Consider the following 20,795-nt stretch of genomic DNA (forward strand, 5'->3'; position numbering starts at 1 on the left):
CGGCCTGCCGTTTGGTGCACCACCCCCACCACCGATGATCGTATCACCGCCTCGCCGGTCGGTAACGGTCCCGGACCCCGAACACACAGTGTGAGCCCTGCCTTTGCCCTGAACCGTGGGCAAATACGAAGAATGATACCGCATGTTGTGAAAGAGAGGGAGAGAAAAGGCACTTTAAATTGAGCGATCTGTCCGATCTGTTTAGGTATCTGTTGCGGAGGACTTTTCGCGAAGTCCAATATCCAGAAATTTGTGCAACTTCGGCAAAGACACATAAGTGCAGCGCCACAAGTTCGCGGATGGCCCCCACATTCCCCACACATTCTGGCCCGAAGCCAGCAAAGTTAGCTCTACATAACCCGCCGACCCGGGGCTAGACGATGAACGAGATGGTCCACCGGTCGGTTCGGTGTCGACCGCAAAGCTTTATCGATGCAAGATATATTGGATCCACTGGCTAAAGGTTAATTATTATTGCATTATTTCACAGCGCCGCGCGCACCGGCACCGTACCCGGCCCGGCTGGAATGTAGGCGGAATTTTCGATGAATCCGGATCAAAAGTGGTAAATTATGGGACGACCAGAGTAAGGGGGCCCAAGAGTGGCCTTTCGTGCCCGGCGCTAGTATATTTTCTCGCCACTCGCCGCGCTGGTGAGCCGAAAGGCGCCCCTCGGACGCCCAAACTGTTGGCCCTCCATAACGCGAGATGGACCTCCCAAAAAGCTGGGCTCATTTGCGCAAAGTGCGCTTTGATCTCTCGTCGCGTTTCGGTCTTCTGGTCACCTGGGTGGCGGACGCACTGATTCTTGCAGGCGTCATCTGATCAATATTTGCTTTGAAATTCCTTTGCGGTCTGCTCTGTCTGCGAAGACGCTGTGCTGAAGCAAACAAACAACTCGAGGACCCGCTCGGGCGGGCTGCCTTCTTCAGCCCTTCGCATCACAGGTAGCAGGTAGCAGATAAATCATAATCATCATTAGGCTAGGCCAAATTAGACTTGGTTAGTTCCGTTCCTGGTCCCTCGAACGGCCGGCTGGTCCACGGTCCACGGCCCATCTCGAGCGGAGCACGAGAAGGAAGCCCAAAAGCGGGAAGAAGGTCGAGAAAATTAAAATTGCATTTGCTGACCCGACCCGACGCTGATGCTCTTCTTTCGGCTTCGGTTGTGTTTTTCTCCGTTTTGCCGGCGCACGGGGGTGTGCGGGAAAGTGCATCAAGTAGGCAATCTTCTCATCAAGGCAGCCAGCACAGGAGCGGAGAAGCCGCGGGTCTGCGCTCGAGTGATTCGATTCCGCAAGCAATGGAGACATCAAAAGTTAATCAATTTAATAAAGACATTTTTGGTTCGGCATCGCAGCGTCTAGAACTTGGGCACTGTGCACACTCCAATTACTTGTCCGCGTAGCGTTTTGTGTTCCAGGAAACTGAGCATGAGGTCCTCGCAGTGAAACAGTTTGGAATCTCTGAAGGTAACCTCATCAGAATATCGACTTTGTAGTCTGTCCATTGTTCGCGCACCTGCTCAGCAACAGATTTGATCTATTTTAGGTACCACCTTCGCAGAGGACAAAATGCACAGTCGCACTAGTCGCTGTTAGTCCCAGTACGCAAACGATCTGTTGGGGCTAGTACGAACGATGGTGAGCATCGCGACTAGCAAATCGATGGCCACTAATGAATTTATGTCGGCGTTTGCACAATGCCCAATAAAGATGCGCATCCGATAGCACGAACTCGAACTCGCGGAAGAAGCCATCCCTTCACTCGACCTCGAGGAGGGTCTCTTTTTCCAGCACAACAACTACGAGCAAAAGTATGGCACGTGGGGTTTTCATCGAGGTCTTTTTGTGGCACAATGGAAATGGAACTTCAACATTCGGATCACATATTGCTCTATGTAGTTGATATTTTGGACAACGTTCCCGTGCTGTCCCTGATTTTGGTCTAAACTGTTTCACTTCATGACTAGTTTCGGATTGCCGGTCAAACCTACCAGACTTTTTAGAAGGATCATGACCAACTAGGTATAGGAGGATGGCAAGCTCTCTAGTCCAGACTGTAGAGTAGAGACCTCAGGAACCATCTACTTAAAGTCCAGCGAGATCCTGACCCAATTTCTTGACACAGACTTTATATGTCAAAGGCTCTTCGATGTAGCTCACACCTACATAGGGATTGAGCAAGCTGCGGACAATCTTAAACCGGCAGATAGGCGGCCGAAAGTGCAAAATTGTCTTGAGTCTCGTCTATCGAGGGTCCTAGGTTAGTACCAACAGTGTCTTAACTCAGGACATTCGCGCTAGGGTGCCAACAGGCCAACAGCCAACAGGCCATTTTATAGCCTAAGGGAACTATGGCATTTCGTACACATTCTGAGACATGGGCTTTTCCCAAGAGAAGCCGCCACAACAGCGAGCTGTATGCAATGTACTACAATAGAAGTGCCGTTCAGCGTATACGCCTCGCCAGGCTCCGGTGGTGTAGTCATGATAATATTGAACGACAAACCAGCCGGCAAAATCCTCTTAGACCAGAAGGTATGCCCTATTGCAGACCACGACCGCCTGACGGTTGTGATGTCGGCTAAGAAGAAAAAGGGTAATACAATTGAAACTGAGACTCAATAAATTGCCAGTACTGTTTAGGGTCTCCAACAGCGAGAGAAGTCTGGTAGATTATGACTTATTTTTTACATCAATTCCCATTCCCTGTCAAATGCTATTGTTGAACATCAATGGGAACTTTTTACCACATCCTATTAAAAGTGAATCTTTCCATAGACGTCTAATGTGCAGTTTCCCTCTAATCATGGACTCAACCACCTTACCACCGTGTGGCATTTATGTTTTTCTAACCCAAGGTCCAAATTGTTGTTACTATTTGGTTCAACACGTCATTAACTTCCAAAAAGTCCTGTTTTCTGTCACCTGTCGGTCCCCATTTCTCGACACAATCGTTTTTCGGAAATGAAGACGTAAAAAGTGTCTAATGGGATGCACACCCCGCGCACACCATGATCATGTTGTTCACATCGAAAAGAAGTAAAATGCCGCGGCAGACAATTGTCGCAACGGGGACACCTCCTTTCGAGTGGGTCCCGCTTTTTGTCCGCGGCCTTTAACGCCGGGCGGGCAGAGGTTTGACAAGAAGGGCAACAAATTGAATCACACCGAGACCACCGTGACGGGACCACCCTCCGATACCGATACCATTACACTTTGCCTACGAATCAACGCATTACCCACATTAAATAGCTCTCCCCGCCGGCCACCGGAGTGCGTCATTGTTGCTAGTGACAACAATTGAACGTGACCTTGCGCCGCGCTGATTTCGATTCGGTTGTTTGGTGTGCCTTTTCTCTCTCTCTCGCCCTCCACAAGATCGCGGCGACCAGCGGACCGCGAACCGAATGGGTTGGCGTATTGTCTCGGAACCAGGCGGAAAATCTGGCTTCCGACGGCGCGGCTCGCCGCAAGACAATGTGGTTGGCGCCGCCAAGGTCTCGCGGTCCCGGCGGGGATGGAAAATTTCCCTAGCTAATCACCCAACCGGGCGTGGTGGTGGGTGGCCATTTTCCGCCGTCGCCGCCGTTTCGTTTTTATTCCCAGCTTCGAACCCCCAAGCAGCCCCGGGGGCATGTGTGATTTTATTAAATTATCCTAAAACACCGTTCAGCACTGCACGACTCCTGGCCTCCGGAGCCTTTCGATTCGCATGCTCCACCGTCGGCCGCCACCACCGATGCCCCCCTTCGAGAGGCATCGACATCTAACCAAACATGTTGAGAACCAAACGAAGGCAAAAAGGGCCTGGGCCGGGCTCTGACAGCCACTACCGACAGCCGACGCTTATGCTGCCTGCCCAGTGGCCCGGTGACAGCCACCCGCCCACGCCCAGGTGCCCTGCCCCCCACAGCCACCGCAACCTGCGTTCAAGTTCAGCCGACTGGTTGGCTGGCGGTTTCGAATGAAATTTGCACGCAACTAACGCTAATGAACAATTTGTTTCTACCCCACCCAAAAAAAAAAGAACAACAAAGTCCCAAAGGCCCCCCAGTGGCCAGTGGCAGGGGCGGGTGGTGGGTGATGCGAAAATAAGTGTAATTATGATGCAACATGCTTTCCCGCGTGTGGTTTCCCCGTCTGCGCGGGCCGCGTGTCACCAGCAGCCAGTTGACGACTTTTGATTGTGACAACGAGATTGTTTCCAAATGCGCAAAGGGTTGTGGCTTGTTGGGCTGGTGCTGTTGGGCAACACTTGACTGTTGTCGCGGGTGCGTGCACTCGATTGTAGGTCGATGCGATGTGCGACTGTGCAATATGAGTTTTCGTTGGCCGCGAGTTGCCCAACACTTTCCGGTTGCCTGGCGACTGGCGGTTCTTCTTGCGAGCGTCTCTTGCGGCAGGAAACCCGGAGGAATCGGAGCATCAAACGGCATTGGCCGAGGCATTAGGGGAGTGACCAACCAACTAGCATTGCAAGTGAAGCAATGTCACTTACTACGGATTGGGGAGCGATCTAGAAACTCTTCGCCTTTAATTAGGGGGTTAAAAGGGGGGTTTCTGAGTTTAAACGCGGTCGTAGAAGCCTTCAAGACGATCCCTGTCAAAACGTAAAAAGACAGACACAATACCTGAAATCGTAGAAAAATACAGGATGGCGTATTGGAAAATCGACGAATCACTGAAACAGATTTAGTATAAGGCCTAGCCATTTTATTGAGTAGTGTGACCAATATTTTGAGTGAAAGATTGGGTTTCAAAAAGCTGTGTGCAAAATGGATGCCACATTCGCTAAAAATGGAACAAAAATGCATTCGAATGCAAGTTTCTCGGATACATTTAGAGCTTTTTCGAAAGGATAAAGTGGATTTTGTGAATTGAATCATCACTGTGGATGATACTTGGATCTATCGCCATGATCCTGATTCAAAACAAGTGCCAAAAAAGTGGTTTGAGCCTGGTTCGTCGGCTCCGAAACGAGTTCGTGTCCAGAAATCACTGAAAAAGGTGTTGGCATCAGTTTTGTGGAATGCGAACGAAATTTTGTTAGCGTATTACTTGCAAACTGGTAAAACAATAAGCTTTGATTATTGTTGTAACTTTTCAGACCAACTGAAAATGAAAATTCGTGAAAAAAGACCCCGTTTGCAGAAGAAAAACATTCTCTTTTATCAAGGTCACAATGAATTAAAGTGTCGCAAATCAATGAATTAAAGTTCGAATTGTTGGAGTATCCACCGTATTCACCAGATTTGGCCTCTAGCGACTTCCATCTGTTTTCAGACCTAAAAAACCATGCGTGAAAAGCATTTTTCATCATATGATAACGTCATAGTAGCTGCGGAAGCGTATTTTGGAGCCCTTCCAGTTTCCCACTTCAGGGACGGAATTTACAAATTGGAGTCTCGTTGAAATAAGTGTATTGATGTTTAGAAAGACCATACTGAATAATAAAGTGTATTTTAAACCATAAAAACCATTTTTCTTACTAAGGCTCCGAATTTAATGAGCAACCTAGTAATTTATCATTCAAAGCTGCCTCAGAATCGCAAATTTAAAATCCAGCTTCATCTCCTTACGCTTGAAGGCCGTAGGAAAGATCCAGAAAATCAGAAAAATGGATCCATATGAACTGAACGAAAGACAGCAGAAAAACTGAAAAATCACGTGTAAAATGCAGCTCCTCAGGCACAAAAGGAAATCAATTCTCTATCGGATTGTGACTGGCGATAAAAATTAGATTCAATTTGACCAGACATCCTAAGAGTAAAAGATCTTGGGTAAGTCTCCAGGCCGTCACATATTGGAACATCAGTCAGGGAAACGACTGAATCGTTCGGTTGGGAAGTCCTTCTACATGTAGCTTACTCACCAGCCTTTGTTCTTTTAGAATATCGTCTTTTTATTTCGCTGGGACACGCTCTTGCTGAGCCGAATTCTAACTAATTCTAACGCTAACTGAGCTAATTGTAACGAAAATGTGGCAGAATGGCTTGAAGTATGGTTTGCTTCACGAGAGGAACAATTCTTTTGGCAAGGACTTCACTAACTCCCAGAGAGATGGCAGAAATGTATAGCTAGCAATGGTACATACTTTTCATGAAGTAGAACTTTTCATATTAATGCAACACAATACACGATTGTTTTTGCAAAAAAATCTCATTTGTGAAGTTTGACTTCTACAAATTTCACATCACAATTTTTCCAACTTCTCAAGGTTTTCAAACGAATCCTAATAAAATGTAGTACTTTTCCTTCAAAACAATCGATAAACTGCCTCACGATCCTTCGGGTTTCAGGTCGTATTGTCATAAAAAATATCATCTCAACCGATGAATGCATCGAAAGAAAGCGGATCGCATTTGGCGGATTGCCACCAACAACAACATACGGGACGGGACTCCCCGCACTACTTTTCACCTTGACTCGCAACGAAACTAATTTGCTCCCTCCCCCCCAAGCAACACACTGCGACCAGCACCCCACCGAATATCAATCTCATGCATTACGGGGCAAATATTTGCAATTTCATGCCATAACGTGGCTAAATACGAGAGTTTAATTTATCACCCATTCTGCTCATCATCACCTCCTGAAGCTCCTCCTGGAGAGCGGGCTCTGAGACAATGTATGCGCACGGCACAGCATATGTGTGTGCACGTGCCCCGAGGGCGGCCAGACAATTAAAGTACGTTCCGGGTCGGCACTGCGAACACATCAACACAATTGCTCCAATTATGCAACTCCTGCACATTGGTGGGTAAAAGTTCAAGTGCAGGCTCTTGACCAAGCCAAGAGTGCCCAAGAATGGACAGCAGCGGAAAATGCAACAGCCTGGGTCGGGTTGCGAAAAACAATAACAACCTCGGCCATTATCTCAAACAAATTCACTTATCGCCCTGCAGCGGCCAGCTGCCAGCGGGTTGTTCTTGGCCAGCACACCTTTCGTTTATCAACCTTTTTTCTGAAGGATTTGCATAATCATTCTAATTCATAGCACTTTGTTTTAAGGGCCCCCCGGGTGCCGATTGGTAAGACCCGCGTCAATGGCCAATTGTGTGGCGCGGAGTGTGTGTGGTTATTGTGACTGTGGACCACTAGGACCGTGTGTCAGGTGCCAGGTTTCGTTGTTGGTTTGTAATTAGGGCTGTCAATTATTCCATATGACTACTTTAACAAAATACTTTCAGGTAATTACCGGATTTCGTGTCGACAGAACTCCTCGTCTTTAGAAGCGATCCAATCAGAGATCCATTTTTCAATATTTTCACAAGAAGTGAACCGCTGTGCTGCCAAATCCTTACTCATGCAACGGAACAGATACTAGTCCGAAGTTTTCATCCGACATTTTCGAGATAGGTTTTGACGATAGGTCGAGCGTTGTCATGTTGAAAAATCAGTTAATCATGTCATTTATCCCATTCTGGTCCTTTTTTGCCAAAGCTTGCTTCAAACGCAATAATTGTTGTCCATAGCGTTGTCCATCAATAATTTCATTAGGTTTTAAAAGCTTACAGGACACCACACCTTTCATATCTCACCATATACACAGCATAACTTTGGTAATATTTCACCTTGGTTGCCATGCACCTGCCATGCACCAAAATCACCACTTTAAAGGGCGCAAACAACATCTGATACGTTTTCTCAGCAAGAGCATGTATCACCATAAACATCCATTAAAATACGATAACTTTCGGTAGAAGTACGGAAGAAGTACTCCCCGCGAAAACACTTTATCAGGAACAAAACTCGACATTTTCCGTTGCTTTAAAAAGGAGTTGTTTACACTTTAACCAGAAAACCTATATTGCATTAGATGCGGAATTTGATAGTACCTTGGAGTATGCGTAAAGATCCCACTAAATTTAATAGAATTAGTAAAACTAATCGGACCAATCTATACCAAAACAATACATGAGGACTGTAGAAAAGGCCACATAACAAAACCAGGATGTTTGGATACACTGTCTGGCCACAATGGTATGCAGTGCAGATACTAAACTTGTTTTCGCTGAAGAGAAATTTAGCTTGTTCGAAATATGTTTGGCTAAGATTTTTCTCTTGTATCAAAGTTATAGTCGTAAGCTATAACTATAGTTATATTATAAATAAGTAGCGTTAGTCAGGTGCGCTTGTGTGAGTGTGAGTATCAAGTGAGTGCCAGATCGTTATCAGTTAGGTAATCGATGTACACACACACAGAATTTACACCGGTGACAGAAAGTATTATAAAAAGGCAGGCAATCAGATCAGGAGCAGATCATTACAGAGAGAAGGTACAGAAGAGTCACATACGGATCGCGTGTTGTCCACCAGGGGCAACGTGCCCTTGGTGGATAGCCAAAGCTTAAATATCACCTGGATAGAAATAAACTTAAATGTAGCTGACGCCCGAATAAAAATCACATTTTAAATAAAACGTTAATATAACTTCAATCATCCCTAAATACACCAAAACTAACATGTATACATCTTTTTTGATGTTTTTGATTGATTTTTGATTGACTAAAGCAAATTTTTCATCCTCGTTTAAAATGTTTTATGTTCGGAAACTAAACTTCATTACGCCATCCACTGTAGCTTTCAAACGCATATTTTATCACAAAATTTGTGACACTTAATGAGTAATGCCACAATACGACCTATTGACCTTATCCAAATAATTGACCGACCTAATCTTTCCTTCTGCCTTATTTTGACTTGATAAAGCCCAAAACCCGCGGCGTCTGATATCCCGCGTCCCCCGCGTGTGTCGATCCGAAACGTCGCCGTAGGGTAATTGCAATTTCGGATTACTTCATTACATTCGCGGTCGCGGTGACCGCCGCCGACGACGTGCGGTGCACTGATTTCTGTGTCAGTAGTGGCAGCTCCCGCCCGCGGCCGAGACCCCCCCCCGGGACCAGCTGTGAGTGATTTAACATTTGTTTACTTTTTTTCCCTCTTGCGTCTTGCGATTGTTGTTTGCGCGTCTCGCGTGGGTATGTTGCATATGCTCTCGCGTGCCGCCGAAGGGCCCACCAGCACCGTGACCTTCATACATGAGCTATTGTTTCGTTACAATTGTCGGTGGATAATTTCTTTGCGTTGTTTTTCCCGTGTGTGTGTGTGTTCCGCCGCCGACGCCGGTGACGATGGGATATTCGGTTTTACGATTTCCTCGCTTCTCATACACGCGGCAATAGGGGTAGATCGGACCATTAACTCGAACGACTGCTGCTGATCGTGACCCTGAGAAGTGGTTGGCCGGCCGAAGCCCGGCAAATGGCAGTTCCGTTCCGAGTTCCACTGCGGCATGTAATCTGGACCTACCGCCGTTACAGTTTAATTCTTTTGGACGCAAACGCGTTGCGACTACAATCAATCAGGCCAACCTTCAATGGCCGACGGGTGAGCCATCAACCGTTTACGATAAGTGTGGTTTCGCCGAGCGGCCACCGGTCTGTTGGACCGTTTCCTGTCCGCCTCTGGTTCGCGGGTCGGTCACACAACAACAATAAAACACTTCGCCTGAGAACTCCACGTTCGTCCATTCGGTGGCGAATGTCTTCGAAAAAATAAGATAATCACAATCCGACCCGGACCGGACCCGGGCGGTGGCCGGACGATTTCCGCTCGGATTGTATTCAACTCTCTGGGGCTCCAATTTCATATGCATACGACGTACTCGGCAGCGGAAGGCGTTGGGAAAGGCTTCCGGATCTGCCATTGGGGCTGGGCTGCCAATTTGTGTTTGCGTGAAATATTGACCCGACCAGAGACCCCGGAGACCTGGACCTCGGAGACCGGACGACAGAGAAGCATATTTAAATCGATGCATAATGTGTTATGATTTTCAGAATTCGCATCGTAGCTGCACACTCGTACCCCGGTCGAGCAATGGTCAAAAAGTGTTCAAATTGATTATCGCGCCAAAGGCGATTCTTGCTGGAACCGTGTTTCTGCTGCGTCACGACAAGGCACACGCGGCGTGATTCTCTCCTCGATGGTACAGAAAACCGAAATGCGAGATTGGAATTTCAATGAATTATCCTGTTCCTGGCGATTTTGCAACGGCTTGTAAGTCGTGCCGCATCGGCCAGCGTCTACGCACTCGGGAAGCTTCCAACTTGTCAACTGCGAGCCCCAGTATTTGCGGGTACAAGTCACAAGTCTTGGCTGCTTCGCTGCTTTTCTCTCGGCTCACGGTGCAGCACCAAGGAAAGTCATTAATATTCAGTGGGCTTCTGTTCTCCCGGGGACCTGGATGTTCTGGATTTCCGAGAACACGCTCCGGTGGCGATCCACGGCCGGCGGTTTCTGAAGTTCGCCCAAATATGCTGTGATTTAGTGGTCGGCGAGTTGATAGATCGGTTGGAGCCAATGTTGGATCCCTTCCGGTCTGGCCGTGTCGGGGCGGAGCCAATCTTCAGGGTCCAGGCACCAACTAGACACAACCAAGCACCTCTCTCGACTTATCGAAACACGGATAACCTCCGAGTAGACGATGCGATGGCAATCGTATGTTTATCAGGAGAAGATCACCTTTACGGGCCACTGCCTGGTTGGGGCCAACTGTGTGATAGGGTTGTTCATTGTAGGGTAACTCCTTAAGACCCTCGGTCTGTGTTTTTTTCCAAAAAAATTCTTTTAAAACCGTAAAAACCGTCTTTAGAATTTTCTTTATTTCCACTGAAATTGGAAAGAATTGGTAAGACTCGTAGCTATGCGCGAAAGAAAATCAGTTTCCGTCGGAAGCCTCAGGGAAAACATTTGGGGAAACGCTACTCGCGCTTTTCTTCTCGCCCTGACGCAGAGGTTTTCGCATGCTGCGCCACTTCTTGGCCATTCCAGTGTCTTGGGCGGTTTCCAGCGTGTGATCATCTGTTTCAATGGGAAAAATCCGTTCCAAAAATTCGTCAAAACTTTGCAAAAAAACCCTTCCACAACTCCAGGGAGCCGGAAACAGCTAATTAAGGCACTCTCCCGAACTCCCAAACTCTTGGAGTCTTGGAGTTATGAAGTCTTGGAGTTATGGAGTCTAGTTATTTATGTCTCTCGTTACTGTATATAAATAACAACCACTGTTCTAGGATCACCTTCAAATTGGCAATGGACAGATAAACCCGCAAACGATGCTACAATGGACAAGAATGTGCCACAGTTCGAGATGATGATTTTCTGGAACACCCCGGGAGTTATGTTCTCAGATTAACGCTTAAATTAACGAGCCAATGATTTCAATTTCCGGCTAATACTGGCCGTGGCCGAAGCCGAGCCGTAGCTATCAATCTTCCAATTTTTGTTTACCCACCAGATGATCATCAAGCTACACGAAACTCGGTCCGGCCCCCCCTCGAGGTCCAAAGCCAAAGTCTGCCGGAGCTCGCCCGTTCCAATCAATCAACCGGAATCAGAGCATAATCGGAGGTGTTTACACTGGTAACAGTTTGCTTCGCCGCGGGAGCTCCACTCAGGTGGCTCACGGTAGGATATCTGCGTCCAATGCCTTTCTTCTGCGACACAACAACCAACGCAACACCACGCAGGGCACCACGTAGACCCCGGACGGCGAAGGTGTCGAAGCAACGTTGTTACAGTTGTTGTGCCCTCTTCCAGCGTCCCGGGTGTCCCGGAGCCCCATATTGAGCGTGGAGATGAATGTTGAATTAGCCCATGATTAGATGCGATACGCGTTTGCACTTCGCTCCCTCGCCCGTGACATTGATTAACGACGATCGAGATCATATGGTTCAACATCATTAAATTTATTTCTCTCCCATCATAGGAGCATAGGCGGCCCCAGCCTAGATCACCCCGCTGACGGATTGCACCAGATCCCTCGTTACGGCAGTCAAAAAATCACTCTCAGGTCGCGGCCGCAGAGCGAAGCCCGTGAGCGTCGCGTGACGAGCCGAAAGACACAGGAGCGTTTATAAGATGTGCCGGGAAACCGAGATCTGATCCTAAGCCACCGGAGCCCAGCCACGCGAGCCACAGGAATGGAGCCGAAATTCAATCATCTCCAATCTTTCCCCGTCGCCCGGTTCTGGGTTCACCGCGGGATACGAAACTTCCAAAACCGAGAAGCGTGAAACATTGGCCCTGCGTACCGGAAAATATTCAGATCAGACCAAATATAACACCGCCGCTCGTGCTCGTCCCTGACATGCTACATTCTTTTTCAAAAAGAGACAGACAATTTGTTATCAGCCATCGACAGGATCCAAAGTGGATCTAGAAATTGGTGGAACTCCGTGAACGTACCGAAACACAAACCATAACGCCCAGCCGATGAGCGGGAAGAGTGATTGATTTCTTGGCCGCCAACGTCTCGACGAGCCATCAAAAGTCGTGTTAAACACGTCCAACTACTTCCGGTGTATTTGTTGGGTACACAGTCGAAACACTCGCAAAGTAGGGTTGAATGTAGAGCGCAGTCGCGGCGACAGATTCTTGCGTAAATTTCTGCCCTGCCTCCCGGTACCGTCAGCCCAGCCAAGCATCGGAATTAATTTAAGGGTTAAGCAAATCGATTTTTTCACTCCCAGCAAGTGCGAGTTATCAGCGGAAGACCCATCATTAACATGATTGTACGCTCGTACGCTGGGGCCATAGTTTGATAATGAATCTGTTTCTACACGCATGTCTTCCCGAAATTAAAGCTGTCGATGCTCGCCTCGGTGCACAACAGGTTGGAAGAAACAAAGAAGCGAAGCCAAGATCGAAGCTCGTCCTCAGTGGGATGCGTCGATAAATTCGTGTGCAAAATTTATTGCTTTTTAAGTACATACTGAACCATCTTCGTCCACGCGGGGCGAGCGACTCGATGAAAGTATTTCGGACATGATGGCGACCGTATCGACCTGCGCCGGCTGTAATGAGGATGTTCCAGGTCTAAGCGGTTACCGCTGTTATGGAGAAAACGGAAAAAGCGTACCTCAAGCCCGGGTCTAACCGTAGGGACTCTTTGTGGCGTAGTTTGTCGCTTACTCTCCGTAGTACAAGGTTATTTGTTTTCTAGCTTCAAAAAATCAATATAAAAAAAAGAGGAAAAATTAAGTTCTTAATATTCTAATAATTATCCCGGAGAGGGAATAAGAGGGAATATAAAATATTTGTTTTCACCATAAAGTTTGAAGTTTGCCCCACAATATCGTTCAGATGGCTGCCACGAAATCTATGGTAACAGTTGATTCTGCTAGGATAATATTCAATAACTTTTTGCACGTTTCAGGTTATTTTGGCCATATGATAAATATCTTCCAAATCCATATCCCCAATTGCTGGCCAAAAACATTTTTGTGAACTTGCGGTCTCGTTCGGAATTACCGGTAGTGGTCCTCCTTTCGTCGTTTTCAAAGCCCATAATCCGCACCAAGCAGTCCCTTTTTTCTGGATATGAAGGTCTCCTTTCAATCGATTGAGGATTTTTAGTGCCTCAAATGCTGCAATTTGCCTTTTTGAAGTAGCAGCCAAGTGAAAAATGTGGCTAGTCGCTGAAACAAATTTTGCTGGATAAATTGGCGTGTTCCAATTCCCAACTTTTGTAGTAAATGTTAATATTTTTAACACGTTAACGTTTAACACTTTTGTTAAGCGACACTTGTTTGACACTTGGCTTGGTAAAGTGTCAGCCCTATACTTTCGAAACTACGAAATGGATGACCCTGTCATAAATGGATCGAGCTCCAAGAAGTTCCGTGATCCTTTTCAGAGATCCCGACCTACGTACCGCACGGCTCATGGGTGGATCGGTGCACTTGCTGAACTGTTGCGGCGTTATCTTGAAGAAATACTTGACGTCGGGCCGTTGCAGGTTGCCGTCCTTCAGCGTCCTCAGGTACGTACAGCCCATCGGCGCCGCGCCTCTTAAGTGCGTCTTTTCGGGGAAAGTGAAAAAGGCCCGGGCATGTTATCGAATAATGTTTTGATGATACACCGTGCGATTTACGATCTGCGAAGTGGCGAGCAGCACCCGAAAGGGGCGTTTGCAGTTGATTTTGGCGGACCAAAAACAGGTCTGGTGAGTGAGTTTTCGGTTGGCACCCTTTCGGCGAACCTTCCGGCGAAAGTTCACCGTACAATCCCGGTGCGCTACTGTGAGTTCATCATCGTGGATCGTCTTCGCTTCGGAGCACGCCCTGCCTAATGTGTGTCAGTTGCGCGGCGGAACAGCAACAGCAGGAGCTCGAACGGTTCTAATCGCACTGATTACCCATCATTAGACGGGCTCGGGATGTTTCCGCAGCATGCCACTTGCAAGGGTCACCGGAGCCCATTGCGCGCTGAGTGACATATGCGGCTCGCTGCTGCCGCCGCCGCCGCCGCCGGTAATGATCATTACCCTTCATCGATTATACGACTTTGGCGGTTAAAAACTAAAGCTCCCAGTGCGCCGCGGAATCCGGTGTTGCCTCGGGTCTCACGGAGCGGACGACGCGCCGCGAGCCGCGAGCGGACCTTCCTTCACACAGGCCGCCGGCCTACCGGCCGATGATCGTCCGGCCTCTTAAAGGGTATTTCTATTGCACGCCATAAACCTCGCTATCGGGACCGGGCCGGGCCGGACCGCGCCACACGGTCCATGGGGGACCATGGCGACGACCGTGGCGACTAATTATAGACCTCACATGGCGATTTAGTATAATTTAAGTTCTCTTGTTTTATATTAGGCTGAAAATCGAAATTTATGGCCCGGTGTTGATACCGGCAGCGGCAGCTGAAGATGATGATCGATAGCGCGTCCATCAGCAATTCGGGCACCACCGGCCGTGGCCGTCATCATCACCTCCTCCCGCGGATCCCGGCGGATGACGCCGTTCACGTCGCGTAATCATTATGATTGCAATTGGCTTTTATTTTATTTCTCTTATTTTTCCCGGTTTCTGCTGCCTTCGTGCCGGCCACTTTAAGGGCCACTTTGAATACGCGGCGCGATGGTATGGTATAATAAAATCAAAAGCGTCTCAGCCGGGCCCGGGACGGGCTTTTGAAGTTGCACCGGAAAGTCAAGCTGGAATGCACGCAACGCATCGCAGCGCGGGGTTTAGAGGCTGCAGATATCAGGAGCGCGTGAAATTATCATTGACTCACTCTCTCTCACTCTCTCTCTGTCGGTTTATAGCATTCCTGAAATGTCCGTTCGCCCGTTCTCGTTCACTTAAGTCGGGTTTACCTTCACTTGATATCATGAATTCTTGAGTGAACCCGAGTCGTTAGGCATAATTGACACTAATCACATTAATTTACTAACTTAACTTAAACAAATTCTAAACAGTCGGATACGGAGATGAAATATCGGTAACGTTTGATTGAAGTCAAAATATTCATGCTGAAAATCTATCACGCATGAAATTCAACGGGGTTTAATTGTCCCCATAACTAGTCCTAATAATCTATATGTCTTAGCGATAGTAAGTTCACAGTACACGATGAACCTCAGCTTAGAGTCAAGTAGGATTTCTAAATCCCGGTCACAGTCGGTGGATTTTGTTTCAATATTAACTAGCTTATAGATGAACTTTACAGTAAATTGGTCCTCGCACATCAGCTTACGAAAATATAGCAAGAATTTAGAATCTAACAGCAGAGCTGATAGCTCATTGATTAAACCAATAAACGGTAACGGGCCAAGGATACTGTCCGAAGTGTTGGTAAAAGACGACGAAACATGCTAGGATCCATTCAGCAAGCATTATGACACGAATTTAGAGCCTGAGCCGTAAAAGTAGCTCTTTCGAGCAAGAATTTGTGTAGGTTTGGGCTGATGTACTGTCGTAACACATGGTTTGAAGATAAAACTGAATATGATGATGATGATCATGAATAATGCCAATTTTGAACAAAAAATAACACGTTTTCTTTCTTAGGCTCGGGACTTTTCAGTCTATATGCTATTCCTGGTAGAAGTTCCTCCAAAACTAGAATCTCGAACCAGATCTTCGCCCATGCATTAGACAAGGTGATGCCACTAGACATGGTGATGACATATTAAAGAAGGTGTCTAAAATGGGTGTAGGATCGCTTGAGAATGCCGGCATTCTCTACATCCCGGTCCAGACACTACCATTAGTCAAAGCCCAATTCTGGAACAATACTGGAACATTTCCAATGCAATTAACTTGCCGAAAGTATTTTAATTTGCCGAGTTTACCAAAAAGAAACCCGTTTCCCCAGAACTGTGAGAATGTCTCGCCTTCCCGCGAGATCCTCCCTTAACCGAACCACAACCCGGTTCCCGGACGCGCCCCTCCGGTTCGCAAAATGGGTCTATCACGACGTTTATCTCGACCTTCCGCTAGTTTGATATCTCGTTTGCCATGGTCCAGGAGAGGTTTCGAGACCAACGTCCGCGCCCAACTTCGGCCAACTCCGCCGCTTTCTCGCGTGACCGCACGTGGACTCGGGGCGCGCGGGGGAGATCAGACCTTGGAGTATCAGATTGAATGATCATTTCGCCTTACTTTTCGCTTTCTACCGAAACTGCTCCGAGACTCCACCGTTTGCCACATTCCGCTGATGGCGGTGGCGGTCCTGGCCGTGGCCGTGGCTAAGGTTAACGATGGGAAGTGCGCCCGATAGCCCGGACCGAGCTGGGCGCAAAAGGCAAGAAATGTGTGAATTATGGTTCAACCTAGAGCCTCCAGGCCGAGCCGATCCGCATGATCGCGATCGCGTACCGCGAAACGGATCCGGCGGATCCGCGGAACGATTAGTGTCTCTCTCGTTTCGCCTCCACTCCGCTCGCTCACTCGCCGCCGTGTGATATTGTTTTTAATAATTTCTTCACGAATTTGGAACACAACCGGAGGGCAGCTCCAGTCGCTGTGCAGCGCAGCGCAGCGTCAGCCGTTTTCAATTACTCGCCTCTGGTTCCTAACGTGACCACGATTCCCTGGCCACGACCCCGAACGAACACCGCCCCGTCCGGGTGTCTCGGCTGGCTTTTCTCAGGTCCGGTGGCCCGATTCCCGGTATCTTCTGCCGGTTCGGGCCGGATATGGCCCAAGACGCGTCACCTAAGCCTTTCAAACGCCTTCGCCGTGGCCGACATTTTCCACCCGACCTGTCCTGTCCAGGCCGGGCGAACGAGGGTGCCGCCACCCGCCGCACAACACAATCAGTCCATATTTCTCACGATCGGCCGATCGGCAGCGCTGACTGGCGGAGACTAAAACTATAACAATTACTGCGCCGCTGCCGGGCGAAGCGAGAGAAAATTACAGCATACAGGGAAGCCTAAATTTGTATTAAATATAATTATTTCACGTCTTCGCCGCCACCGCCGATGTCCGGTGCGCGCCACAAAGTGAGAAATAATGCTCCCGACGCCGAATAACCGAAAGCGAAACTGGGCCGCCCCGGGAGTCCCGGGGCTAGGAACCGTGGCTACCGTGCGCCGTTTCGGGTGGGTTGCGTGGCCCTACGTCACTGATGGGTCGCAATCAGGGGCGGGCGGATGAGCGCCCGGAGCAGCACCGGAGACGATTCGGTTGATAATGATGATGATAGATGGAAAATGGCGCATCCGAGAAAACATACGAGAGGAATACCGAAGGGGGCCCCCCCAGACCCAAGGGAGCACAAATTCGGATGATTCTATTTCCTGTGTCCCTCCCGGGAGTGGCCCGTTACCAGGCTGGATGGATCGACGGCTATGAAAGTAGACATTTTCCACAACTCCACATCTCCATGGCCCAAGGGATGAAGAATGGAGCCCCGGCCCAGTAGACACACGGATCATGGTGGGAAGTGAACCATTTGGGTGCGAAACAAAGTTAATTGTTTTAACTATCCGGGGTAAATTATTCCGGTACCGCTACTGGGAACCTACTCCTCCCAAGGGTAATCATTGGAACCCGCACATAAATGGCTCGGGCTGGCTCGGGTCGGGGCTGCTTATGCCTAGTCACCTGATGGGCGACCAAACGGTCCGTAATCAAGTTATTTCGCTGACCATTTCGCTGGTTCCTTCCACAACTTGGAACCACTTGGACTTCGGAATTTCACTTCTCCGCCTGCGAAAGTTCTGCGCCAAATTGCATTGCCATTCGAACTTCCAACTTGTGTCTTTTTAGTAGCAAATCCTATCGCCGTAACGTGGCCGGCTGCAGCCCTCAGCGGTGTCCCAAGCCACCGTAAGACACCAGCACGACACCGGACGAGAAATGATGGATGGCTACCGAATCGCAACTACGCCCGGTGCATGTCGCAAGATTGTAAATTGACAGAACACGTGCATGGTTCTCCCGACAAGCACCGCCCGAAGGAACGGGTGGTGTAAATATTTGGAATTGTTTCCACCGCGGAGAGCATGTGGAGCTCAACTATGCATGTGTGAGGGATACGAAACCCAAACGCCATCACGAACCGAAACCTGGGGCTCCGCATAATGCCGGAGCGGTCCAGTTCGGGAACGGGCGCAGCAGTTCCCGTACGACGAAATCCGGCGACCACGACACCGATTACAATGTCGTCGTCCACTCTTTGGGCTCCGTGGGCCCCGTCCGTCCGTCCGGCCGGCCGTTCTTACTCATTTGATTAGAATTATAATGGCGTAAAAATGGGACTACATTTATCAAATTATTAAAACGTTCGAATTCCACTTTCGGTGATAAATGTTTGTAATCAAGAAATTAAAGAAATCGTTTTAAATGTTTATTTTTATTGCGGGCCATATATTTCCCACGGCGATTCGAGGCTACGAGACCGACGGCAGTCCGAAAGAGCGGAGACATCAGTGGACAGCGACAGCGACGGACGCGAGTTGACGCGTTCCTTTCGGTGAGCCGTTCGCCTGATTCGCCGGTGTTTCGGGCGATGACGATATTTTCCGTTTCCCCTGGGCCGATAGGGAGTGAGTAGTGTGTAACGAGGCCCCGAGCCGGCCGAAATGGGGCATGCGGCCCGGGGGGCGGGAGCATCTTCCTGGGGGCCGGTGAAATACTGTACAGCTCGGGGTGAATTTTTCACCTCTCCCTTTCGGCTCCGGTCTCCGGCGCGGGGTGCAGTGCCTGGGCGGCAAACGAACAAATCGAGTTGATAGGAAATTTTGACACACTGAAAAATAATATCTATAAAACTCGTAAACAACGGCCCTGAGCCCCCATTTCAATAAAATCTTACGAGTGACGAAACAATGCCATAACGAAGGGATAAACATGAGCCACTTCAAAGGTTTTATGGTTTAAGGCACCCGAATGCAGACCGCAACGTGCGTGGACCACCGCTCTCGGTAGGCGCTGGAGGACCACCGTCGGGTACTCGGGCTGGATGGCCAGGCATTTTTCTGCTCACTCACTGGTTGATAATTTCGCCAAGCAAATAGGACTAGAATTAATTATTTGGGTTCGAGCTTATTTATTGATTTTTTTCAGACTAAGTTAACGTTCAACAATAGAAAAAACCTAAGTACACCTAGATACAAAGAGTTTACAATAAAGACAGATAGCAAAGTCTAGGATGAGGTGAAAACAAAGTGCACGTCAGAAAGAGAAGAAATAGATAGCGTTCTTCTCAAAGTTGCAGACGAAGCGCGATTATATGCTCTGGCTATATTGCATAATGGGTCAATACTAGAGCACGATTGACTAGAGTAGACTCAGGTGCGGACAAGTGAACATTGAAGTAAGAAGCATGCGCATCAGTTTGAATAGTTAGAAGCTGGAACATGAAAAGAGTCTCAGATACTAAGCGCCTATGTGACAGCGGGAGAATGTCAAGTAAGAGACATGGCCGGTTGTTATATTGGAACTAAGCAGTCTTCGAGATGGCGACTCTAGTGAATCGTCTCTGAACAGTCTCAATCGCATCTTCCTAACATTGAATCAGCTACACTCTTGCATGTTCAAGAATTGGATAGACCAGAGCACATTAAAGACTTTTCAATTAAGTCAGTGAACTCCTTAGTTATGTGAAAACTGAACCCTGGCATTAAAAGTTCTCTGCTGACTGTCACCGCATAATGATCCTGGAATGTAAGCCTAGCATCTAACACAACACCTAAATCACAAACTGCTTTAACTCCAGAGATAATTGTACCTTGAATCTTACACACAAATAAAACACTGGACATTTCCTACGCGAATAGGATATCAAGTTATGCTTATTAGCATAGACAGACATACCATTGCAGTTACACAGTTTCAGATCGTCAGCATACAACAGCTGACGGTCAGGGATCAGGGATGTGCTGATACCATTAAGGAAAATAATAAAAAAAAGATGGCATATGTAGGTACCTTGAGGCAAACCAGTCTCATTGGAAAAGACTGTTGATGTTGAAAAAGGTTGATGTACTCAGAGCTCGAACGGACGTTTTTCGCGTAGCAACCGATTAATCGGTGCAGATGGATGATCTACGAACGATCGACAACCTTCTTCAAGATTCTTCGTTGGAACTTTTCGGATTACTTCGCTATACTTCAACCTTCACGGCTGACGCCTTTCACGATTTCCGGCGATGTTTATGCGCACTTCATCGCTGGCGCGGCGCATCCCTAAAAGACTGTCCGCCGCTAAATGGTGGCTGAAATCTGTTCTAAATCTCGCGCCCATAATGGACCAGTACAAGCGATCATCGCACACAAATCTTACTAAGCTTCTCGAAACGATCGCGCGCTTAGCATTATTGAATGGTTCGTTCGGGAATCAACGGGTGTAGAAAAAACGAACTCCCGGACCCGAGTTCGGTTGATTTTTTTTTTCGAATGAGTTCCGAACGTTCCATCGAAATATGCACAAGCCGATCGACCACCTCTCCACGACCATCCGTTCTGATTCAGTGGAAATGTCTCCGACAACTGAC

The sequence above is a fragment of the Anopheles cruzii genome, chromosome 2, assembly GCF_943734635.1.
Source record: "Anopheles cruzii chromosome 2, idAnoCruzAS_RS32_06, whole genome shotgun sequence".
Classification (NCBI taxonomy): Eukaryota; Metazoa; Arthropoda; class Insecta; order Diptera; family Culicidae; genus Anopheles; species Anopheles cruzii.